An 8,158-nucleotide genomic window follows, 5' to 3' on the forward strand; every position below is an offset into this window, starting at 1 on the left:
TTTAATTTTTTTGACACCTACATTCCACCTTTATCTTGCACTTTCTAAGACTTGATTCTTGAACTCACAACCACACATTTATTGTGTAGGGAGACATATATAACTCTATAGTGATGTAGAATAATTTTATATAGCTTTACATGAAAACTTTTACTCACGTACAATATTGACATCAAATGAAAAACACAAACATACAATTAGCAAGTTCCAATCGTATTTAATAAAGTTATAATCACACTTTATTTTATCATATTGAACATAATATCAGATACATAAGCTAACAATAGTCACGTCCAATATCAAGTATATCAAATTTCTTATATCACCCTAAGTGTTTTCATATTTACCATGTTTAATCGTACGCAGCATGTCCTCACTCGAATGGCTTCTTAAGCTGCGATTAAAATAACTTTTCAAAGTGACTATTCGTAAAGGTAAAATGAACCGACGCAAATTTTTAGGTTCTGCGCAATCCAAACTCTTGTAATTTAAGACATTGCGTAGACAGTAAGCGAATGAATGACTATTTCATCGAGTCATAGTGGGCATTTCTTGAGGGTATACAAGCCATAAAGCAGGATACTATCCTTGTAACATTTATTTTAGTAATACGCAAGTAAAAATTGACACACTATGTTATTGCATAGGCAAATTGAAAATAGATAATCCCACAATTATGTGTAGTTTCAAAATAAGTTTTATATCAACCGCCTTGTATCAATCTTCCAATCAGAAGCCCTAAAAATGATTATAACTAGAACTTCTCTTAATATTTATACAATTCCAACCAACAGCATCAAAATATCAACACAACAAAAAAACCAGTCCAAGGTTTGTTTTGCATATTCAATTGTCTGCCGATATATAAATATCGAATGCACAAGTCTGTATAGCTGAAAGTACACACCTAGTAAAGGGTTCACCCTATCATCATACCTCACTGAAAACACACAACATACGGTCTCATCACTTAATATTTACATGAATGTGCAGAAAGATGAGAGTATTAAAAAGGCCTCATTTAGGAGGTTCAGAAGACGAAGCAACTGAAGCTCTTGGATGCTTGCACTCTTGCTCGGGTGCCAGGTTCTCGGGTGCAGCTCTCTTTGGTCTCAACTGCAAATAAATAAAGATAATCGTGAGAAGGGTAGACCCGTCTTTTTGCATCGGTTCGTGTATGTGTGAACATAAACACAGCAACGGGCCTGTATACATGTGTTTTAAACCGGTACATGTATATATGCAGAAGAGGGCATACTCGTCTCTTTGAATTGGTGTGTGTAGTTATGGACATGAATACACAAACCCGAAATGGCAAACTTGTCTTTTTTGAATTAGTATATTTATTGTAGGCATAAGTATGAACCGAGCTTTTTTTGCAAGAATCTCACCTTCTCATCACCATGCTGATAGAATTGCCTCAGCAGTATGTTTTTGGCTTCCGAAGATATTACTGCAAAAATGGATTTAAAATCAAAAAAAGTTTCAGCCGAACATCCAAATAGAGTATCTACAAACCACCCACTCAGAAAAAAACACGTGTGCAAACACACACACACACATATATACTGTGTTTGTGTGTGTATATAGATGTATGTATGTGTATATAAAGGTGAGGTTCCTTATAGAACACTAAATTATTGCGAGAACAAAAGGCACAAACTTAAATCTTTTAAAACTTTGATATATGGTTCATATTTTTCAACTTATACCTCTTAAATATAAATGTCTATGTTCTGCACATAAAAAGACATCAAATTAGTTTGTTCATATATATATATATATATATATATATATATATATATATTATTTCAACTGTTTACCTACATGTGTGTAGGTTATGTCTAGGTTCTATATACAAATGTAATCTTGTATAACTTGTTTTTCAACTTCAGTTGAGAGGATTTGGGGAATAAATATTTTATAACATTCTAAAAAATTTTACGATTAAAAAACTGAATGCTTTATTTTGTTCTGCGATTGGCACTGCGTGTACTTGCATAAATTGTGTCCTGCGCAGAACCCACCCCTATATATATGCATATATAACTTTTTTCAGAACCAGTATTATGTTGAGAACCAAATAGATCATTTGTATATAGTGCATTAATGAGATAGTGAGGTAGGCAGTTATGTAACTGCCTTATGTACTACAACAAAACGTACAAATCCTTTATGCGGTTCGCAACATAATATTGAATCTAACATGGACACCCGTAAAAATATATTTACTCTTAAGTCTTGATTCAAGAAAAAAAAACTTACAATACACACAATTGTGTTTTGGTGGTGACTCTGCAGTGGTAGCTGGTCGGCGACTACAATAGTGCCGCTAAGGCAAACTATACGGGCCCCACATAATATAGTTTATGAATGTAACCAAAGTTTTGATAAACCTCTTCTTCTCCTATATAGTTAAAACAGTTAAAAAATGGAATGGCTGCAAAAACATCTAAAGTTTCTGTATGGAGCATAGAAAAGAGTCATTGGTTTATATAATCTGCTTTTGTGTGTCCAACTGAGCCCGGTGCTGATTCAAACTTTAAAAGTAAATCAGTGATTAAAAGCTATCAACTTATGGAGTTCAATTATTGCTGCTCATGAGTTACACATAAGAGCAATCATGTAACTGAACTCCGTAAGTTCCATGCTTTGAATCACTTCTTCACATTTAAAATCTGAATCAGCACTGGGCTCAACAGGATACGCAAAAGCGGATTATATAAACCAACAACTCTTTTCTATGCACATAATCTTTATCTTTTTTGCCGCCATTTTCAACTGTTTTTCACTTTATCGGTGTAGAAAAGGCTCATCATTCATCAAACATTTGGTATCATTCATAAACTATAACATGCCGGGCCCGTCTTAAAATAAACAATCCTCACCACCAAAACGCAATTGTGCGTATTATAAGTTTCTTTCTCGTTTCCATTTTTGCTCGAGTTGACACTTAGAGTAATTATTAATTTGATGCTTTTACACCACTAGTTTTAGCCCAACCCGGCGACCCGATTTTGGCCCCACCAATAAAAAACTTCTGGATCCACCACTATGAAACAATATAATAAAAGTAAGTTACCTTGGTCAGGCGGCGGAAGGGTCGTTCATGAGTTGGATGATAAGTAATTGGTATCTTCTTCTGCACAAAAACAGAAAACATTGTTTTAGTGATAAATTAAAATAATAATAATAATAATAATAATAATAATCAGAAATTAAGTTCATATAATCGTGATTAGCTAAAAGAAGCACGTAAAACACAAAATTCGGCCAACGAAGAAATACAATTAATCAATTACTATAAGCAACATACCAAAATCCCAATAAACCAAATAAAAACCATTTGATACCATTTTTGAACACCAAATAATAATATGCAAATAGCATAATGATGAAATGATTATTATTATTATTATTATTATTATTATTATTATCTAATGCAGCCAGTTAAATGATCTTGCTTGAAGTAGAAGCTAGAAGTTGTTCCTAAAGTTGCATTACAATGAATAATAATAACAAACAATCAATAACCCTAAAATGCCACTCAAAACAATATTATTCCAATTTCCTATTTTTACTAGCAAAAATCCCTGAATTAAGAAATAGAAATAAAACCCTAATTAGTGAATTGAGTTGTGTACGGACCGAAGGATCATTAGGACGAAGTTGGCTGAAGTTGTGGGGGTCGAAAGAAGGCCAATTACCAACACTCCACGACCCCATTCAACTAACTTCTCTTCAACCTCCAACCCAATAATAATAATAATATTATTATTATTATTATTATTATTATTAATCGCAGATCGGGAAGATTAATAGGTGCGAGTGGTAGGGTGTTAATGCACGCACGCATACACCCTTCCTTTGTTAACGGCGTATGGACACGGTTGGGTGATTGGTTATGGACTTATTTGGAATATTATTAAGGAATGAAACTTTCTTTTGTTTCTATTAATGGTTGATTAGTTATATTTTGACAATTTCTAGTTTTAATTCATTAGTCACACCCAATTTGATGAACTTTAAAACTTGTCAACTATTTACTGCATTTAAACATGTTAAAATGGATGTCTTTTGTTCTTGTTACATGTATGAGCATTTACAGCGTTGGTTCCTCAACTCTTTTAAATGTGAAATGGACTTTGGGTGAATGGGGCAGGTAAGTGGGAGAATAGAAAAACGAGTATGACACAGGGGGTTCAAATCTTCAAACGAGTATGTGAAGAGGGGAGGGGAAGGGTGGGGTGGGGTGGGGTGGGGTGGGAGTTGGGGGAGGATTAACGCCCCAAATGCTTAAAGAATCATAATATGCCCAAAGTGGTGGAAGAGTTCGAGAGCAAAGATGAGGGAAGAGACAAACAAGAGAGAGGGTGGAAGTTTTGGTAATGTGGTAGTCTGATGAGATCCATTGTTGTAGATGTTATAATTGTTAAAATTAATCTAGTAAGACATGACTTTAAAGTCCCTCTTCATAATACCTTGTTGTGATTTAAGGCCCACTTACCGAATTATATGTGTGAGAGAGAGAGAGAGAGAGAGAGCTAGCCCCACCTTCTCTCCATACCGCCACTATTCTGTCATCGGCCCACCCCTTAGAATCCACTATACCGCCCTGGGCGGTGTTCCACGCACATACCACCCCCATACAACCCTCTCTACGCCCACACCATGTGGTCATTATGAAAATTTGCTCATCAGATAAGAGCTAATCTTTAATTCAAACCCATGTGGTTATTATGAAATTTTTGTCTTCTCCAAAAGTTAAAATCTATAAGGTTTCAAATACTTTATACCTTATTAACTTTTTAAAAAAATTATAAATTTTAAACTAATAAAAATAATGAATCCCAAAGACCTCCTAAATCTATCATCACTAAAAAGCTACCAATAGCCCCTTAATCTAAACATATAGACAACAATTGTCGTGTAAAATAATCCAGCCTCCAGGGGTGTTTGGTTTGAGACTTTGAGATCTAAAAAAAAGTATTGTGGTTGTGGGTTGGTGAAAGTCAAAGAAAACACGCAGTAGTACTAGAGGTGCACAAATCGGTTTTTTTTAAAAAACCGGTTCGGTTATTAACCGGACCGGTTTTTTTTGGCCCGGAAAAAAACCGGTTCGGTTAATAACCGGACCGGTTAATAACCGGTTTTTGTATGTCAAAACCCTAACCGGTCTAACCGGTTAGGACCGGTTTAGAAACCGGTTAGAACCGGTTAATAAACCGGTTTTTTTATTAACCGGTTTTTTAATAACCGGTTTTTAGGTTAACCGGTTTTTTTTTTTTTTTTTAAATAACCATTCTTTGCCATTCTTTGCTTTCGTTGTTAGGGTTCTTTGCTTGGAAGATTAAAAACACATAACTTTCATTTATAGTTTTTACATTAAAAATACAAACATTAAATCGTTATCGCATATTCGTAACTCAAAAATACAAACATTAAAGAATGCTTAGACATGATTACATGAACAACTTGTTGTTTCTTACTCATTATTTGCCTCCATGTTTGCTGTTTCTTTAACTAATTTTCTTCGCTACCCGATCCCGAGCTATTCCTTAGGTAATCGTCGTACGCGGCTTCTTCATCGGTCATTGGTTGAGTGTGTCCTTGATTGACCTCGTATTCATACAAGCCCGCCTCATACTCCATTCCCCCTCGAGTGAGCGTTGATGTTGTGCCCTATCTAAAGAGTCCAAGTAATCCTTGTAGCAAATCGACATCTCTATAGCTGGTGGAGTGAGTCGAGTCCTCCTAATCGATATAACCCTGCCAGAAACAGAAAAAGCAGACTCCGAAGCTACCGTGGAAGCTTGGACCGTTAGTAAATCTTTGGCCATGGCGGCGAGGATCGGAAACTCATCCTCCTTACCTCTCCACCAAGCCAGCAAATCAAGACTTCTAAATTCATCCGGAGTCATGTGTTTCACAAAGTTGGTACCACCATACCTTCCAAGTTCACTGCTTGGGGTGTTTACCTTTTGACGTTTACCGGCGTCTTCCCAAATCATGTAGTACATCCCCATTTCAAGGTCGGTTTGGGATTGGGATTGGGCAACAGCTCTTAACGAGTCATGAATTTGGGAAGACGACCCGTATTTTGTAAGGTAAACATCATACATGTTTGACAAGGTGGTGTTGAAAGCATTCTTTAAAGTTTGGCTATAATAGGGGTTTTGATCGTCGTTTAACTCTAGCTCATCACAAATTTTTTCTATTAAAGCTTCAACACCACCAACATTGATGCAAGGGTTTAACGCAGCAGCACATGTCAAAACAGCGGGTAGTTCTTGAAATTTCTAAATTTTTCTTTCATTTTTACACCCATATCAAAATAAGGTGCACCCCTACAATGAAGTTCACTCAACTTTGTGCACATGACAGCAATTTTTGGTAAAGCAATGGGGCTTGTTGGATAGTAAACCCCGGATAAACTAGTTGTGCAAGATTTAAAAATTTGAAGGACCTCCGTAACGATCTCAATCAATAACCAGTTTCTAGGATCGTACGGTGCACATTTACCCCTACTTGACAAAATTTGATGAAACGCAATTAATGATTCTTTTTGTTGGATGGCTTTCTCAAACATATCACAAGTCGAGTTCCATCTTGTTGGACAATCACAATTTGGCCCCAACCATTGACAATTAGCTTCTACACAAAATTTTTTGTATCTTGAAAATGTTTTATTGTTGCTAAAAACATCTCGTAACATTCTTTTAAAATTGTTTCTTTGCGTTTCGATCACGTTTAACCCATCTTGCACGGCCAAGTTGATAATATGTGCAATGCATCGGCTATGAAAAAACGCTCCATCACAAATAGGTTTATACTTTAATTTTAAATGGCCAACCGCGGCCGTATTGTTGGACGCGTTATCAAACGAAATTGAAAAGATTTCATGTTCAATCTTGTATTGTCGAATGACTTTATCCATGAGTTTAAAATATTTCTACCCGTGTGCGGGTAATCAAACAATTGAAACGCAACGGTTCGTTTCATCATTTGCCACGACTCGGGGTCAACCCAATGAGCCGTCACACAAATGTATGAGTCGGGCGAACCATGAGGTACCGACCACACATCCGTTGTTAAGTTTACACCAGTTTGTAAGTTTGAAAAGTATGAAATTAGTTCGGATTTAGCGTTTTTCCATGCTTTAAGACAATCTCTTCTAAGGGTCGAACGACTTACGTGTTGGTAGCGTGGTTGAACATACTTTTGCATCATCTCCGTGAATTGAGGGTTGTCGAAGTGGTTGAAATGAAGTGTTTGTTGAATCACAAAGTTTGAAAACTTTTGACGTACCGCTTCAAGGTCGTACGTAAACACCGTTCCTTGATTCGTCATCTCCGACTGCGAACTACTTCCCGATTCGTCCTTCAAGGCCTTGCAAAAGGGCCTTTGTACATGCGCTTTTAAAGTGGAGTTTGCATCTTTGCCATAAAACTTCAAACAATGTTTGCATCGAGCTTTTTGGCTACCGTTAGACATTTCGCATAGGTCGAAATGTTGCCAAACATCTTGGTTTCGTTTCGTGGGGATGACCCGAACGACCGTTTCTCCCGTGTTCGAGGCTCCCATGTTGACGGATGAAGCAGCACTTTGGGAGGCCATGATAATCGACTACGAAATAAGAGCGTATGGAGTGGTAATGTGGTATAATTGAGCGTGAGATAACAAAATAATCGCGTATGAAATAAACGTTTAGAGCGTTTGGAGTTGTATAATCGAGTGTGATCTAACCAATACCCAACCTAAACTATATATAGATGTTTGTGGGGGTAAAATGGTAAAAAAAAAAAAACGGTCAAAAAAAAAAACGGCCATATAGCCGTTACAACGTTCAAAAACCGGTTTTTTTAACCGGTTAACCGGTTATGGAGAAACCGGTTAACCGGTTTTTCCACAACGGTCAAAAACCGGTTTATAAAAAAACCGGTTAACCGGTTTTTCCATAACCGGTTATTAAAAAAAACCGGTTTTTTTAATAACCGGTTCGTTAACCGGTTTTGGCTCTAAAACGTGTAACCGAAATACGAACCAGCGGTTTGTAAACCGGTCAAACCGGTTTTTAAAAAACCGGTTTTTGTAAAAACCGGTTTCTGGTTTAAACCGGCAAACCGGTTCCCGGACCGGTTTTTTTGACCATCTCTAA

The 8,158-nt window shown here is 36.6% G+C and overlaps 1 long non-coding RNA gene across 1 annotated transcript; it reads right to left on the reverse strand.

The window, feature by feature from the left end:
• Nucleotides 1–810: 810 nt before the first annotated feature.
• LOC143552327 (uncharacterized) lies at nucleotides 811–3,143 on the reverse strand. Its single transcript, XR_013138635.1, has 3 exons — nucleotides 3,083–3,143; nucleotides 1,392–1,453; nucleotides 811–1,116 (listed from the first exon to the last, which is right to left on the reverse strand). It is a non-coding gene; the product is annotated as an uncharacterized LOC143552327 (long non-coding RNA).
• Between the last annotated feature and the right edge of the window lie 5,015 nt (nucleotides 3,144–8,158).

The sequence above is a fragment of the Bidens hawaiensis genome, unplaced genomic scaffold, assembly GCF_021521415.1.
Source record: "Bidens hawaiensis isolate Kalapana, Puna unplaced genomic scaffold, B.hawaiensis_p1.1 tig00016848_1, whole genome shotgun sequence".
NCBI classification, from domain to species: domain Eukaryota; kingdom Viridiplantae; phylum Streptophyta; class Magnoliopsida; order Asterales; family Asteraceae; genus Bidens; species Bidens hawaiensis.